We start from the raw sequence: 17,416 nt of genomic DNA on the forward strand, positions 1-17,416 counted from the left end.
TAAACGACCAAAATTAAGTAGGACAAATATTAGGCATGTGAACGGACTTGTTTTCCAACGATGAGCATTTCGTCTTGCGGACAACGAGGCGATCCATGCACCACTTCCGTGATCTCTTCCTGAGTGGGAACAAATGCACAGAATTTGGCTTGCTGGGGAAGCTGTCAGATTGGGGGCACCGGTTAAAAAAGCAACAACTCCTTTTCAGTCTTGAGGTCCCACTGCAGCGGCTGGCTGTCCAAGGTGGCAGTGCCTCCTCTCCAACCTCCCTAAGCAGCTCAGCCACAGAGCCTCAGCCAGCCAGGATGGTCTTTCCATTCTAACCCAAGGACCTGATGCAGGGAAGAGGGGGTGAAAAAACCCATCAATCCCTGAGCTTCCCACAAGCTCCACCAATCATTGAACAGGACGTCCCACCAATCCCTCACTCTGGAGATCTCTGCCCTGAAATGTTCAGCCTCCTAAGAATCCCTATCTAAGCCTCGTCCTTTGTCCAGTTCCCTGTTGTCCACTCAGGGGCGCAGAGGCAGCCACTCATGCTGGATTCATCCCTTTTCCTCCTGGATCTGTCTCCCCAACAAATCTCTTTTATGAGATTTGCCGCCTAGCTAGCATGACTTTCTCACTGGAAGAAACCAAGAATCAAGGAAGGAGCTTAGCTCTGAGCTCCGCTGGGGATACCCTTCCTGGGAGCTGAGGCACCTCTTGCTGAAGATGCTTCCTCTCAGAGCCCTGTGGTTCCTGGGATCTGTAGTCCTGGGATACTTTTCCATCGCAGCAAGAAGACATACTGCAAAGTCACAATTTTCTTTTGTGTATTAAGAGAACAGTAACACTGGCTGGTGGGAGAATTCAGTTGGCTGGGTGTGTACCTAGTGTATACAAAACCCTGGGTTCAATCTCTAGTACTAAGAAGGTGTGGCAGGCATGGCACTCAGAGCCATGTTGGTCTCCACAGTGAGTTCCAGGCTAGAATGCAATACAAGAAAAGTCTCAAAAATGAATCACTGTACACACAGTACAAAAAAGGTTGAAATTAAAAAAAAAAGTCTTCAGTGGAATTAAAATATTGATGAGCCAGATACTAACACAACAAATTTTATTATTGAGGTTTTTGTTTTTTGTTTTTGTTTTTGTTTTTTTTTAAACAGGGTCTCACTGTCAGCTCTGACTGTCCTGGAACTCACTATGTAGACCAGGCTGACCTCAAATTCAGAGATCACTCTGCCTCTGCCTCTGCCTCCTAAGTTCTGGCATTAAAGCTTTGAGTGGGTTTACAATTAGTTTTTTAACCCTGCTTTCAATCCTGAAAATGTTTCATCCACAAAACAGATAATAATCACATTTCCCTGGTGATCGTGTATGTAACAAAACAATGTTGAGAAATGGCTTGCACATTATTCCAGTTTTTTGGTTTGTTTGTTTGGTCGTTTATTCAAGACAGTATTTCTCTGTGTAGCCCTGGCTGTCCTAGAACTTGCTCTGTAGACCAGGCAGGACTTGAATTCACAGAGATCCCTCTGTCTCTGCCTCTTGAGAACTAAAGAACTAAAGATGTGTGACACTGCAGATCAGCCTGCTGCCCCTCAGCAGACTGCTACTCCTGGGAACACAGCCAGTCTCACCTGATTTCCCATTCCCAGCGCACTCTTAAACACTCTTAAAGTGGCTGTTTACACGACTTCCTTGAGGTGCTGGGGAATGGAGTTGCTGACCAAGTTCAGCATCTTGGACCTGAGCTCCAGCCTGCAATGCACCACCTCCCCAGAGGAAAGCCATGAGGCTTGGGCACAATGCAGAGATAGATGCTGTCAGGCAGCTACTGGAGTTCAAGGTGGCGGTGGTTGTGGGTGAAAGCAGTGTTGGTGAAAAAGCTATCACGATCCCGATGACTCACCACTGCTTCCTCAAAGACCACGAGCCCACTATCCAGGATTCCTACTGGAAAGAAGCAGCCCTGGACGACGGCGGAGGCTACATTCTAAATGTGCTGGATTCAGCTGGCCAGGATACCGGGCGGGCTCTGCAGGACCATGCTTGGCAGTGGGTGATGGCATGCTGGGTATCTTTGCTCTTAATGACCCCTCGTCACTAGACCAGCTGCAGCAGTTATGGTCCAAGTGGAAGCCTCACCGCAGCCTCTGGTGCTAGACCTGGTGAGCACTGCTGGAGATGCTCATGCTGCCGCAGGCACTGCAGTCCTTGCTCCCAAGCTATGAGTCCCCTTAGTGAAGACCTCAGCCAAGTGGCAGCTAAGTGTGGGAAGCCTTTGCCCTCGTGACTGTGAGATTCAGAGGCCCAGGAGGCTGGGGCTGTGTCAAGCAGGAAGATCAGACGCCACAAAACCATCTGTAGCTGTGGCTGCTCTGTAGCCTGAGGATCTTAGTTAAGTCAATTGACCCTTGTCTCCTGTCAAGGTGACAGTTCTCTTGTCATAAGATTCCCCCACCTACCCACCCACCCACCAAGTAAGTTTCCACGGACATTTTTTTTTATTGTCATTTGGTGAGGAGTGTCCCTTGTTGGCTGTGTTCTGTGAAACTCTATGCAAAATTAAATAAACGTTCTCAGCATTCAAAGCTAAAAAAAAAAAAAAAAAGATGTGTGTGACACCATCACCTGGCTATTTATGCCCTTTATGTTCAGTAATTTTCAACTTTAACTATTTTCAAGGCTATAGATGAGTTCATAATTTTCTGATTATTCTGTTAAGATGACTTTTCCACACTTTTATATTTATTCCCATGGTTCATGGAGTTTTTCTTTGCTTGTTTTTAGTCTTTTATTTCTTCTTTAAGTAATACCAAAGGATTATGAATTAATTGGGGAAGTTGTCCACATTTTAACTTACATTGAAAATTTGTCTTAATTTAAGAAAAAACATAAACTGAAGCACACCCCTGGTTTGTTTCCTTCCCTGGCTAACCTACTATTTGCTGTTTAGGTCAGGCTGGCTTTGAGGTCATGGAAGTGTGCCTGAGGCAGGATACACTGTGCTTCTCTAGAACAGAGGTGATTGAACATACCGCTGTGCTCAGAGATGTCATAAGAATAAAGTGTGTGGCCCGAGACCTTACCACACACTTTCACTTCTTGTGCACCCTTCTGCAAATGCGTGTGTCTCCTACTACCGTGACCTAGATCTGGGAGCTGGTTTTCCCGACCCAGAATTAAGTAGCTGTAATGGGGGGTTGTGTAGACTTTAACCTTCCTTCCTCCAGCTAGTTCTTGCTGCCTCAGCCAATAGTGCATGCTCAGGCAGTCCTGCTTCTCTCCCACCCTTTGTTCTGGGAGTTACACTCATCCCTGCAAGCTAGATTTTGAGTTTCTTTCTTTCTTTTTCTTTCTTTCTTTCTTTCTTTCTTTCTTTCTTTCTTTCTTTCTTTCTTTCTTTTTTTAAAGATTTAGTTATTTTTATGTATGAGTACACTGTTGCTGTCTTCAGACACACCAGAAGAGGGCATCAGATCTCATTACAGATGGCTGTGAGCCACCATGTGGTTGCTGGGAATTGAACTCAGGACCTCTGGAAGAGCAGTCAGTGCTCTTAACCTCTGAGCCATCTCTCCAGTGCTGATTTTGAGTTTCAAAAGCAGACATGTTTGTTTTGTTTTCTAACCCTCTTGTGATAGCTAGTCTTGGTTGTCAACTTGACTACATCTGGACTTAAATTAAAAACGGAGGGCACAGCACTGAGAAACTGCTTAGTTTGACGTAGGAAGATCCACTTGTAACCCAAATCTTGAGGTAGGAAAGCACATGCCTTTAAATCGGGTCATACCTTCTTCAGGAAGCCTTGATAAGGACTCGGAAGAGGGAAGCTTTTGCTCGTTGCCTGCTTTCTTTGCTTTGCTGGCAAGCCCGTTCCTTCCCTGGCATTACAGCCCACTCCTTCAGGATTCCAGCATCTACTGAAGATCAGCTGAGACATCCAGCCTTGTGGACTGACCAAGTTCTGGATTCTGGGACTTTCTGTTCATAGCCAGTCATTGCTGAACTAGGCGGACCACAGCCTGTAAGCCATTCTAATAAATTATTATATATAAAAATATATATAAATAAAAATATATATTCCATATATATGGGAATATATGTATACATACGTATATACATGACTGTACATACTGACACATAGATTCATTTAAAAAGTTCTGGTAATCTAGCTAACCCTAGTGCATGTCTAACACACAGATGACAGGTCTTAGTAAATCACTGGTTCTCGAGTGTTTATGCTAACCCCTATAGATTTTGTCTCTAAGTGTGAGGAGAGAGATTGACACACACACATTTCTATGCTGTGGAGTGAATCTAGGGCCTAGAACATGTTAGGTTTGTGCTCTACCACTGAGTCATATTCCTAGCCTGGTGACATTTTATGTTTTGTTTTTTTTCCAGACAGGGTTTCTCTGTGTAGCCCTGGCTGTCCTGGAACTCACTCTGTAGACCAGGCTGGCCTCGAACTCAGAAATCTGCCTGCCTCTGCCTCCCAAGTGCTGGGATTAAAGGCGCGTGCCACCGGCCCTGTTGGCCTTTTTTAAATTATAGGATTATTCTCATAAGGTCAATCTTGAGGTGTATCATATTCTAAGAAAAATTATTAGGTTTTGTTAATATATGTGGTCACTTCATGGGCTAGGCTGAAAAATTTTAGAGACAGGCTCTCATGGAACTCAGGTTATCTATAAATTTGTGTAGTTGGTGTACAGACACTAAAAACAAAAATTCACTAACTGATTAGTTATAAAACATTACTGCAAAATTCTTTGGTATAGTAGTAAGGTTGGCAACTTTACAATCTATATTTCTCCTTGGAAATTTTTCTATGTTTAGGAAATGCCAAAATTTCCATTTGGATCTTTCCACTTATGATAATTTATTGTGGCATTTCAGGTTTTGAAAAATCAAATAAAATGAATATCTATTAAACAAGAACCTTGAACCTCAAAGGAATCTAGTTCATCCTTTATTTCTTTAAAAAAATCATTCACTTGGCCTTGTTGGACATCAAAGGGAGTAGAGGCCCTTGGTCCTGGAAAGACTTGATGCCGCAGTGTGGGGTAATGCTGGAACAGGGAAGCAGGAGAGGGCTGATTGGGGAACAGGGAGAGGGGAGATGGATTATGAGAGTTTTGGGGACAGGGAACCAAGAAAGGGGACATTTGAAATGTAAATAAAGAATATATCTAATAAAAAAAAAGTAAAAAAATAAAAAAGAACTACTTGTGCAGTTCTGGCACAAATGATATGGTAGTAACTAATCCACTTTTAATTGGAACTAAGGTCCACCCCATGATGTGGAACCTATATCTGACTGTTAAAGTTTTTAAAAACCTGAAACTAGACAAGTCATAAGTCTTGGCAGAAAAAAAAAATTCATTTATTTGCATAAGTGTATTGAGTGGTTGCATGCTGTAACTCCCTGTAGAGGTTAGAGGACAACCTTGAGGCATCTGTTCTTTCCTTCTGCTGTGAAGTTTTCACCAGAGAAGTCTGCTTGAACATGGGTTTAAGGTAATGCAAAGCCTATTAGCTGTCTGGGTGTTCCAGATCTGAGAGTGCAGTCCTTAGTCTTTCTCACGGTGAGCATTTAGGCACAAAAACCATGTTCTTGGTTGACATACTTCATTTAACAAAAGCAGTTAACTAGAAGTGGATTACAGACTTCAAAACTCAAGCTTAGCCAAAACACAAGCTTAGCACACAATTACTTTCCCAGAACTCTAGACCTTGATGAATTAGGCCTTTGTTTTCCTTTTGGCATGCTACCATCAGAAAACTGATGCTTATACCTACACTGTGGAAGCGGTACTGATTAACTATATTGAATGTCTGGAAAGTAGTTAATGGTATCGATGGACTGAATATTTAATTGTTAGACAGTGAGTACAGACTGGGGATATGTCTCAGTGTGGAAAGTGCTTGATGTGCAAGTGCGAGGAATTCAGACATGAACATGAAAGGTGAGCCTGGCCTCATGGCTGTAACTTTAGCATCGGGGTAGAGACGGGTAGATCCACTGGCTTGTTGGCCGGCTGGCCAGCTGACATGCCAAACTCCAGGTTCATCAGGAGACCCTATCTGAAAATACAAGGAGGAGAAACGGTTGTGCAAGGGCCGAGCCTACGACTTCCATCCACGTACAGGCACAGCACACGTTAAGACTGGAATTGAAGAATAACATTAAATATATATAGGTTTCTGAAGAACTGCCAAACCGTTTTGCCTCGTGACTCTACCATTTTGCATCCCTATCAATCAGGCATAAGGATTCCGGTGTCTCCATGCCAACACTTTATTTTCTGTGTTGGTTTTATAATACCCAGCTTACTAAACATGAGTGCTGTCTCACGGTTTGGGTTTACATTTCAGTGGCATGGCACGTGTGTTGTAGACTGTGTCAATTGGTAAGCATTTGGAAAGATGTTTTCTACAGGCTTCTATGTCTGCATGTGTGTGTGTCACCGTGATCCAGTTCAGGGCCTTGCACATGCAAGTACTTTTGCACTGAGCCCCATCACCACCTCAGGGCACTTTTGAGTCCAGTAACAAAATGTTGCATTGTGGGAGTAACGTGTTTATTCTAGATAATGGCTCCGTGCCATATAGGTATAGGTTGCCTGTTCAGTCCTTCGTGGCTTTTGGCCTATAGAAATTTTTGTTTGATGTTGATGTGTCAGTTTTTGTATTGTTGCCTGTGCTTTGGGTCCATAAATTAGTAACAGGTCCCATAATAGGAAACTTTTCTGGATATTAGACCCTTTTTACACTTTTAAGACTCATCCATCTTGAGTTCATGTTTGTTGTTTAAAGGTAGAGTCCAGTTTCACTGTTTTTCATGTAAATATCGCACTTCCTCGGTACTGGCTGCTGAAGACTGTCCTTCCCTGGTTGAGTGTCCCCAGGCTCTATGGTTTCTAGACTCTATTCTATCTGATTGGTCTACATGCCCGTACCATGCTGCTTCAACTGTAGCTTTAAAATCAGGAGATCTGAGTGGCCCAGTTGGTTCCTTTTCAGATACTGTAAAGTCCCTGTTGCCTCGAGCGCTTGTGTGCACTCAGCAGTGTGAGTGTGGAAAGGGTTCCGAGGAGGGATGATGGTAGCAGTCACTACCCATTAACTCACATCAGCATGGAAACCCCGGGAGTGCCTCGTGCATGCCATGCCCAGACCAGCGGCTGGATGTAAGGCAACAGAAGAATTGGAAAGAGAAGGACAGATCCCCAGTTTGGGTTCCCATGGCCATTGCCAGTTCACTGTCAGCTTGAGGAAGACAGTCAAGGGCCCATTCCCTGAGCCCTGACCCAGGAAACCCAGATGGGCCAAGGTAGCCCCTAGTGCCTCACATTGCGGTTCTCTTTCTGAGTTTCCGGTCGGCTCTCCTTGTTCTTATTTAAGCCACATCAGTATGTTTTTACATGGCACACGCCCTCAATTGCAACTCTGGGGAGACAGAGGCAGGTGGATCTCTGTAAGTTCAAAGCCATCCTGGTCTACATAGTAAGTTCCAGAACAGCCAGAGACTCTGTCTCTATAAACGCGCGTGCACACGCATGCACACACATGCATACATGCACAGGCACACATATGCACGCGTGCACACACAGACACAGACACACACATGCACGCACACTCACACTCACTCTAGTTGGACTTGATGGCAAGCCCAGTGATCCCAGTTCCATCCCCAGAGCCATCCTGCTAGAAGGAGAAAACTAACCCTGACTTTCCCAAGTTGTCCTTTCACCCAACACAGGCATGCACTCACAGAGGAATAAACAAATAAGGAAAGAAATAAATGTGTGTTTTAAAACGTTTTCCCTCCTTGTTCTGGAAAGACGCAGTGAAGCAGTATTCGGCAAAACCAGAACGGGGAAGTGCGAAGGGGTGGGTGGGAGGACAGGGGGAGAGAAGAGGGCTTATGGGACTTTCGGGGAGAGGGGGCTAGAAAAGGGGAAATCATTTGGAATGTAAATAAAAATATATCGAATAAAAATGTTTTTAAGGGAAGAAGAAAGGACTTACCTTGGTACCTCAGCATCTCTCTTGGGAAGGAAGGTGGGCCCTCCTCGCTAGTTGTAGGCATAAGGGCTTCTCTAAACCCCACTCGGCAGAGAAGCCATGGGCTGCAGCTTTTACCACCCAGAGACTGCACCTATCCTTCAAAGCCCCACCCGCCTTTGAGGAGACAGCTGGGGCTGAGGGTTGCTCCCCCACCATGGGACGATCTGTTCTGCCCTCAGTCACTTGCAGCTCAGCGGGTCAACTAGGGTCACATTGCTCAGGAAGCTGGGAGAAGCAGTTAGAGGAACTCAGAAGAGAAGGAGAGAGGGGGCATTGCAACAGTTCACTGACAGCCCCGGCTGGGTGACATCTGCCTGTCCCTTGTTCCCTAGTACTGGCATAGCCAGAGGTGCCCAGCCAGCCTCCCTGCTGCCCATAACAGGTTAGAGTCTCAGATCTTTCTCATTTTCCCTCTCTTTTCAGCCTTTGGTCCCTCCATCCTCTGTCCTCCCATCTCCCTCCTCCCCCTCCTTCCATTCCTCCCTCTGTCCCTCCCTCCCTGCCTCCTTCCCTCCCTCTGCTTGAGACTCTTCAAGCACTAGGCTTCCTCCCCTCTCTTCTGATCCCTCCCCACTCTTCCCTGGTGAGGTCAGAACCTCAGAACCCATCTCTGGTCTTGTCTTCGTATGTTTGTACAGATCTCTGGCTGAGTGCTGGGCAGGCATCAGGGAGACCCGGTGCCTGCTCACTGTTGGTACTCTCTCTAGGAAAGAGCGGCCTACACTTCCTCACCCTGGCCCCTTACCTTGGGGAGAAAGGGCCCTTATGTAAGGACTTATCTACCAATGCCACCAAAGGGGACCGTGTCTCTGAAATAACAGACATGTGAATGGTATTTTCCAAAGCAGAAGAAAGCTGCTAAAGAACAGAAAAGTAGGACACGTGCTTAAAGGTCCTTTTAAATGGACTGGTAGTGTGGCTTAGTGGTAGGGCACTTGCTTGTATGAAGCCTGGGGCTTAATACTCAGCATGGCAAAAAGAAAAATTACAAAATGTAAAGCAAAAGGAGAGACAAGGCAAAGTAATTCCAGGTAATGTCCAGATAGAACACAAAGGCACTTTTAAAAAGTTGATAGTTTTTTGTCGTTTAATAATTATTTTTTGAGATTATTATATAATTATATCATTTCCCACTTCCCTTGACTTCCTTCAAATGCTTTTTGACAAAACAAATCAAATCATCCATCAGATCTACTTTATTCCTTTCATCTGTGTTGACTCAGTTATACACTGTTCAGTTGTTAGCAGACAGGGCCTTGTCCTGCACTGGAGTGAATATTTGACATAGTTTAGAAATTGTCTTCAGTTCTTAAATACTAGATTGTCTATAGTTTGTCATTGGATGTCATAAATATGAAAATTCTAATTCTTGAGTTTCTCTGAAGCCAGAGCCACAAAAGAGAGCGGGAAAGAGAGCACCTTCACTTCCATGTTTCCCCCAGTACCCTCAGGACTCTGTCTCCTTCTAATCTCAAAGCGAGATCACCGGCCCCTGGCTGGCATTTGGTGAGTGTGGTGGAGGTATGTGGGAAGGTCCACCCTGGCGAATCAGCTCGATTTTTTAGACAAAGGATCTTTGAACTGGGTCTCTTTAGTGGCTCCTTTTCCACACTGAGCACAAACAGAAAAACACTCCTATCGGACCGTCTGCTCGCTTGTACACGTGGGTGTTCTGGGCTCTGGGAAGCCAATCCTGAGTTGCCTATTGTCCTTGTCTTCTGGCCCAGGCTCCCTTCCAAGTCCATGCCTCACCTGCCTGGTGCTCCTCGGCCAGTGTCCTCCCTGCCGCCCTGCTCAGGCAAAGCGCCTTCTGCTCAGGCCCACTCCTCGGCTCCTGGCAACATCCGCCCTGGAAAGAGAGAAGGGAAGGCGGAGCCTGAGAAAAAAGACCCCGAGAAGAAAGTAGCCAGTGAGCCCCCAATAAAGGGCAGGGCGCCATTAGTGAAGGTGGAGGAGGTCACAGTGGAAGAGGGGACAGCCGCGAAGCCACCTGACCCCAGTAAGAAGGGACCAACCTGTGCTGGGGTGAGGTCCAGTGCTGGTGTGCGGTCAGGTGCTCTGTGCTTGCCCTGCCTGCGAAGGATTTTATTTAACTCCTTTTTCATTACTGGGTATTGGAAATTCATATTCTCATTCTTTCTCTTCTTCTTCTCCCTCTCTCTTCTCTCCTTTGTTCTCTCTTCTCTTTGTCCCTTCCTTCCTCTCTTCATATCAACATGTTTATTCTAGATAATGCCTCTGGGCCCTATAGGTATAGGTTGCCCGTTCAGTCCTTCGTGACTTTTGGCCTATAGAAATTTTTGTTTCAGAAGAAAATTTGATTTTAAACATAGTTCTGGTGATGTGGCTCAGATGACAGAGTGTTTGCCTGGCACAGACAAGCCCTGGGCTCCATATTCAACATCAGTAAACCAAGGATGGCGAAGGACTGTACTCTCCACATGCTGGAGGGAAGCAGGAGGGACCAGGCTCAGGACCTTCTCTGGGGGCAGGGCCGGTCTGAGGGAGCTGTACCTCTCCAGCTTCTCCTTCTCCTTCCTCTCCCTCTCCTCCTTCTCCCCAGGCACCTCTTCTAAGCCAGCAGCCTTGTAGCCTCTTCGGGGTCAGTGGTGCCTGCAGAAGTCTTAGGAATGATTTGTCCTCTTGATGGTGTCCTTTGCCTTACAGAAACTTTTTAATTTTATGATGTCCCATTTGTCAATTCTTGATCTTAGAGCATACGCTATTGGTGTTCTGTTAAAAAACTTTCTCGCTGTACCGATGTCCTCAAGGGTCTTCCCCACTTTCTTTTCTATTAGCTTCAGAGTGTCTGGCTTTATGTGGAAGTCCTTGATCCATTTGGATTTGAGCTTAGTACAAGGAGACAAGGATGGATCAATTCACATTCTTCTGCATGCTGACCTCCAGTTGAACCAGCACCATTTGTTGAAAGACTTTTTCCATTGGATGTTTTCAGCCTCATTGTCAAGGATCAAGTGGCCATAGGTGTGTGGGTTCATTTCTGGATCTTCAATCCTGTTCCATTGATCCTCCTGCCTGTCACTGTACCAATACCATGCAGTTTTTAACACTATTGCTCTGTAGTATTACTTGAGGACAAATCGGCAACCAACAAATTGGGAAAAGATCTTCACCAATCTTACATCAGACAGAGGGCTAATATCCAATATATATAAAGAACTCAAGAAGTTAGACTCCAGAAAACCAAACAACCCTATTAAAAAATGGGGTACAGAGTTAAACAAAGAATTCTCACCTGAAGAACTACGCATGGCAGAGAAGCATCTTAAAAATGCTCAACTTCATTAGTCATTAGGGAAATGCAAATCAAAACAACCCTGAGATTTCATCTTACACCAGTCAGAATGGCTAAGATTAAAAATTCAGGAGACAGCAGGTGTTGGAGAGGGTGTGGAGAAAGAGGAACACTCCTCCACTGCTGGTGGGGTTGCAAATTGGTACAACCACTCTGGAAATCAGTCTGGCGGTTACTCTGAAAACTGGGCACCTCACTTCTAGAAGATCCTGCTATACCACTCCTGGGCATATACCCAGAGGATTCCCCACCATGTAATAAGGATACATGCTCTTCTTATGTTCATAGCAGCCCTATTTATAATTGCCAGATGCTGGAAAGAACCCAGGTATCCCTCAACAGAAGAGTGGATGCAAAAAAATGTGGTATATCTACACAATGGAGTACTATTCAGCCATTAGAAGCAATGTATTCATGAAATTCTTAGGCAAATGGATGGAGCTAGAGAAGATCATACTAAGTGAGGTAACCCAGACTCAAAAGATGAATCATGGTATGCACTCACTAATAAGTGGATATTAACCTAGAAAACTGGAATACCCAAAACATAATCCACACATCAAATGAGGTACAAGAAGAAATGAGGAGTGGCCCCTTGTTCTGGAAAGACTCAGTGAAGCAATATTCGGTAAAACGAGAACGGGGAAACGGGAAGGGGTGGGTGGGAGAACAGGGGGAGAGAAGGAGGCTTACGGGACTTTCAGGGAGTGGGGAGCTAGAAAAGGGGAAATCATTTGAAATGTAAATAAATTATATCGAATAAAAAAAAAAAAAAAAAGAAAGTTGGCTCAGTGGTTAAGGGCACTGACCATAAAGATTTATGAACCGGTTCTCGGTTCTTGGGAATATGCCACTAGCCTTGGATGACCACCCTATTGTGCATTCATTTAGAACTGTTATATTTTGATGATATATATACACTCATTTATATATGTATATATATGGCTTTTTCGAGACAGAGTTTCTCTATATAGCCCTGGCTGTCCTGGAACTCACTCTGTAGATCAGGTTGGCCTTGAACTCAAAAATCTGTCTCCCTCTTCTAGGATTAAAGGCTTCCACCACCAGTGCTCGGCAATGATTTAGATTAACAATGATGTTACCTGTTCTGTTTGTGATTCACTGAACATGTAGTTCAGAGTTGTAATGCTCGAATGATTTTGTATTTTACTGTGTCAAATGATTTTTGTTGGTATTTGTGATTGTTTCACTAAATAAGGTTTCTAAGAGTTGCTATTGGTTTTTAATGTATAAAATCCCCTGCTTGAGAGCTACAAAATACACCCAGATTCAAACTGACTCTGTGGTTGTTTCTGTTTGTCACCGATGAATCCTTACCCACATGAACTTTGAAGATCCTCACCCGAGGGACTCCCATACTCAACTGGGGTGGTCTGTGACAATCTACAATGCTCAGTGATCAGCAAGAACTGGGTCCATTTCAGAGGTCCTCAAACTTGAGGATACTTTACCACCACTTATATGATTTGATAAATCAAGGATACCGAGGCTTCTTCCCAGAGTTTCTTGCTTTCTTGCTGCAGTGGGAATTTGTGTTTTTTATAGGTAAATAGAACACCCTCAAGTGTTTGAGATTTCTAATTTATTGGGTCTTCTGTGGACCAGGCAAACACTCTGCAGCCTTTCAGGGTTTCTGATTCAACTGAGGGACCCAAGGGTTTTCCAGTACCACACCCTCCTTACAGCTTCCCTGCACCTCAGGTCAAGGCTAGGCCAAGTTCCATTCTCCATCTCCATTCTTGGAATGTACTGGACTGATAGTCACCTGATCCTCTGGAAAGTCCTAGACAGAGTTCAAATTCATGTCTTGCTTGCTAGCTAGTAGATTTAAAGGTCGATATGCTTAGCCAATACGTTTGAATTGTAACCTTGCTAATGTAACCTATACCCCTAAAAAGTATAAAAATTGCTTGTAATAGACATTTGGGAGGTTGTCTTCTTGTTATGCGCCTTGAGGGTTGACCCTGATGCTCTGGAAAATAAACCTCTTGCTTTTGCATCGATCTGCATCTCAAAATAACTACCACTAATGGAGGGGTGTGGTCTTACATAACAATTCAATGGTAGAACTGGGAACCTGGGTTTCTTAGTTTCCAGATGAGATTGCTGCTGGTGGCTCAATGACAAGGATAGAATAAAGAGGAGGGAATTGCCTCAGTATAATGCTACAGCAGTAACACAGTGCATTCAAAATACTGTACAGCTGGATAGAACACACTAGTAAGTCTGTTAAAATGTCAGGCTCGAGGATGGCTGGGAGAGGGGAAGGTGATTCCATGTCACAGGACAAAATGCTGTAGTTAGAAGCAGTGTCATTATCTTCTTCCAAAGTCAACCATTTCCTTTTGAAGACCAACTCAAAAAAAAAGTCATATTTCTTTAAATAGGACTGGGGTAAACTATTTACCTTTATTGAGAGATAAGCAGTGTCAAAGAGAGATATTTTAATGAAAGGTTAGAGTACAAAAGTTACTTGAGATGGCCCAGGGTTACCCAGTGAGACCTTGTCTAAAAATTCTTGTAAAATAGTGAATATTCAATGTTCTGAAATTGACAAGATTCTCTGCATAATCTTGTCAGCTAAAAATGTTTCAAGTGACAGGGGAGGGGACAATGACAGGTGTGTAGATGCTATACTTCACCAGGAGCTATAGCCTGCGATTCCGACTCTGATGGAGACATGTTTGGGCTTGTACTCTGGCTACCTGCTCATTGCACCATATAATGGAGCTGCCAAAGACCAAGGGAAGGACATACTCGCCTATTCGTCAAAGACCTCTGGGCTACGGACAGCCTAAATGGCCTTGGTCTTGGCTGCTGGAGGACTCCTAGTATGCATTTTTTTTCTGCTACCATTGCCTTATAAGTTTTTTTTTTTTTATTTTTTATTTTTATTTATTTATTTATTTTTGTTTTTGTTTTGTTTTTTCGAGACAGGTTTCTCTGTGTAGCCCTGACTGTCCTGGAACTCACTCTCTAGACCAGGCTGGCCTTGAACTCAGAAATCCACCTGCCTCTGCCTCCCAAGTGCTGGGATTACAGGCATGTACCACCACTGCCCAGCACCTTATAAGTTTAAAGGATGGAAGTTTGCCTGCCAACATGGGAGGGGGTGAAGAATATTTAAGTGTTTCATATGGCGGTGGGTCTAGGGGATCCTATGACAGACTTTCAAGAATTCTTTCAACAGCAGAGGGATAGCTGCCATCTCGCCTCCTCCCTCCACCCCTCCCCCCACACCATCTTCTTCCCTGAAGACTTCCTGTGGATGTTAAGGGACATCTTTACTTTGTTGATGCAATGATGCTGGGAAAGCTTACTAAGTGACCCCTGTAGGACTTCTACCCTAATAACCAAATAGAGTCTGACATTCCAATTTAATTTCATTATTTTAGCCCAAGGCATGTTAACATTTAAAAAAAGTAATGATGAATTATTTTGTTGTTGGCATAGTATTTTTAATAAAACCCTGTAATTTTGTATGTTGTGATATTCTGTAGGGGTGGAGAACTCTATGGATTTACTTAATTAAACCATTTCTCTCATCTTGAATCTCTGCAAATATAAGTTGACTTTGTCAGTTCGGGCTGCTGGAAAAACTACTTGCTTGTGCCCACATATAATAAGAAGTCACTAGCTCTCTGGACTTTCCTTCTAAAAGACATGAGTTCTACTCATGAGTATGCCTCTCTCAAGAGATAATCACTATCCTGAAGTAGCAACTGGAAATATCATTACATTACCATGGGAATTCCATAGATACTTGTGGGGGACACAGGTGTTCAGTTGATTGCAGTAATCTCGTCTTGTTTGTTGGTTGTTGTGTATTCTCTAGTACCTGAAGCATAATGTCTGTTACACAACAAACTTCAGCAAATGTTTATCAAATACACAGATTCATAAACAGCCATGACTCTGTTCTGTTCTAAGTAACTTCAAGAATTTTAAAATTCACTGGGCAGTGGTGGCGCACAACTGTAATCCCAGCACTCTGGGAGGCAGAGGCAGGTGGATTTCTGAGTTCGAGGCTACCCTAGTCTACAAAGTGAGTTCCAGGACAGCCAGGGCTATACAGAGAAACCCTGTCTCAAAAAAACCAAATCCCCTCCCCAAAAAAAAGAATGTTAAAATTCTATGCTCTAAAACACAAAAATCATTTGATGTCTGATTTTCTGATCTGGGATCTGGATTTCAAATCTTTAGTCTCTAGATGTTTTATTTATTCCAAGGGAAAGTCACAAAACCTTTGTTCTATTCAATTTCCAAATGAACTTTAAAAATCCTATTATAGCCAGCTGTAGTAGCACACATCTTTAATCCTAGTACTTTGAAAGCAGAGGTAGGTGATCTCTAAAAATTCAAGGCCAGTCTGGTCTATACAGAGAATTCTAGGAGAGCCAGAGATATGTAAGGAGGCCTGACTCAAAACATATCATATTATTTTCATTGATTTCACCGGTCTTTTAGCTTCTCACTTGTCACTATGTTTTTTTTTTTTAAAGATTTTTATTATTTATTATATGTAAGTACACTGTAGCTATCTTCAGACACTCCCAGAAGAGGGCATCAGATCCCATTACAGATGATTGTAAGCCACCATGTGGTTGCTGGAATTTGAACTCAGGACCTTCAGAAGAGCAGTCAGTGAGCCATCTCTCTAGCCCATCATTATCTTGTAGAAAGAATATGTTGTGTGTTGCATGGATACCTCACCTGTGAACTAAAAAGCCTATGGCCTGTAGCTTTTGCAGGAAATATGGGTGGGAATCAAGTAGAGAGAAAGGATTCTGGGAGAGAGCCAGGAGGGAGATTTGCCAGGAAGATGTGTTGAGACAGACAAGATACCACAGGTAACCAGCATGTGGCAGAATGTAGCTAGGATAAATGAGACATTTTAAGTTATATCTAGTCAGAGAGGAGCCTAGCTATATGGCCAAGGTATTTGTAAATATATTTTGAGTCTGTATCTTATTTCTGGGAGCAAGGGGGTGAGAGGAAGAACCAGGAAAATTTTTGCCAATGGCACTTTACTCAGAAACTCCATCCACCCACACCCCCACCCCCAATTACGTTAGCATGGGTGTAGACTGTTGGTCAGACATGCCTCACTTCTGTCCAGAAAAGGCCAGTATACCTGCCTACGCTCTTTCTCCCTTTTTCCAGGTAGTACAAACTAACAATGAAATCATCTATAACCATATTTGTATCATGGATGCCCCCCCCCCTTTTTTTAGATTCATTTATTTTATTTATATGAGCACACTGTAGCTGTCTTCAGACATACTAGAAGAGGGCATCGGGTCCCACTACAGATGGTTGTGAGCCACCATGTGGTTACTGGGATTTGAACTCAGGACCTCTGAAAGAGCAGTCAGTACTCTTAACTGCTGAACCATCTCTCCCGTCCCAAATGGATTCTTTAAAACATTGAAGACGGTGACACGTCGTGTCTCAGAATAGTATTTTAAGACACACAGTTACTTTAAAGGGAAGAAATTACATTAACTTTATGAAAACACTGAGCGAGTGTATTGACTGCTATCTTTTGCTGTGATAAAATAACATGACCAAGGCTTGTGATTCCAGAGGGATAACATTCTATCCTGGCAGGAAGTCACAGCAGTGTGTGGCAGGTATGGTAGCAGGAGCAGGGAACTGAGAGATGGTATCTTCAAGTGTAATTGGGAAACAGTGACACACTGCAACAACCACACGACTACAACTCTCAAAGCCAGAAGGAATGTACTTGCCCAGCAAGGCTGTACCACCTTCCCAATCATTGCCACTGTACTGCCTGGCTCTGTTTGTCTCCTTGACGCAAGCTAGAATGATCTGAAAAAAAAGAACCTCAAGTTTAGAAAATGCCTCCATAAGATCCAGCTGTAAGGCGTTTTCTTAAAACATGATTGGGGTGGTGCCAGCCCATTGTGGGTGGTGCCCTCTCTGGGCTGTTCCTGGGTTTTATAAGAAAGCAGGCTGAGCAAGCCAGGAGGAGCAAGCCAGTAAGCAGCACCC

The 17,416-nt window shown here is 43.9% G+C and overlaps 2 pseudogenes; both read left to right on the plus strand.

The window, feature by feature from the left end:
* LOC127673527 (ensconsin-like) overlaps positions 1–17,416 on the plus strand; it is a 266,418-nt pseudogene that overhangs the window by 229,680 nt on the left and 19,322 nt on the right.
* Positions 1,702–2,377, plus strand: LOC127674148 (GTPase ERas-like; annotated as a pseudogene).

The sequence above is a fragment of the Apodemus sylvaticus genome, chromosome 23, assembly GCF_947179515.1.
Source record: "Apodemus sylvaticus chromosome 23, mApoSyl1.1, whole genome shotgun sequence".
NCBI classification, from domain to species: Eukaryota; Metazoa; Chordata; class Mammalia; order Rodentia; family Muridae; genus Apodemus; species Apodemus sylvaticus.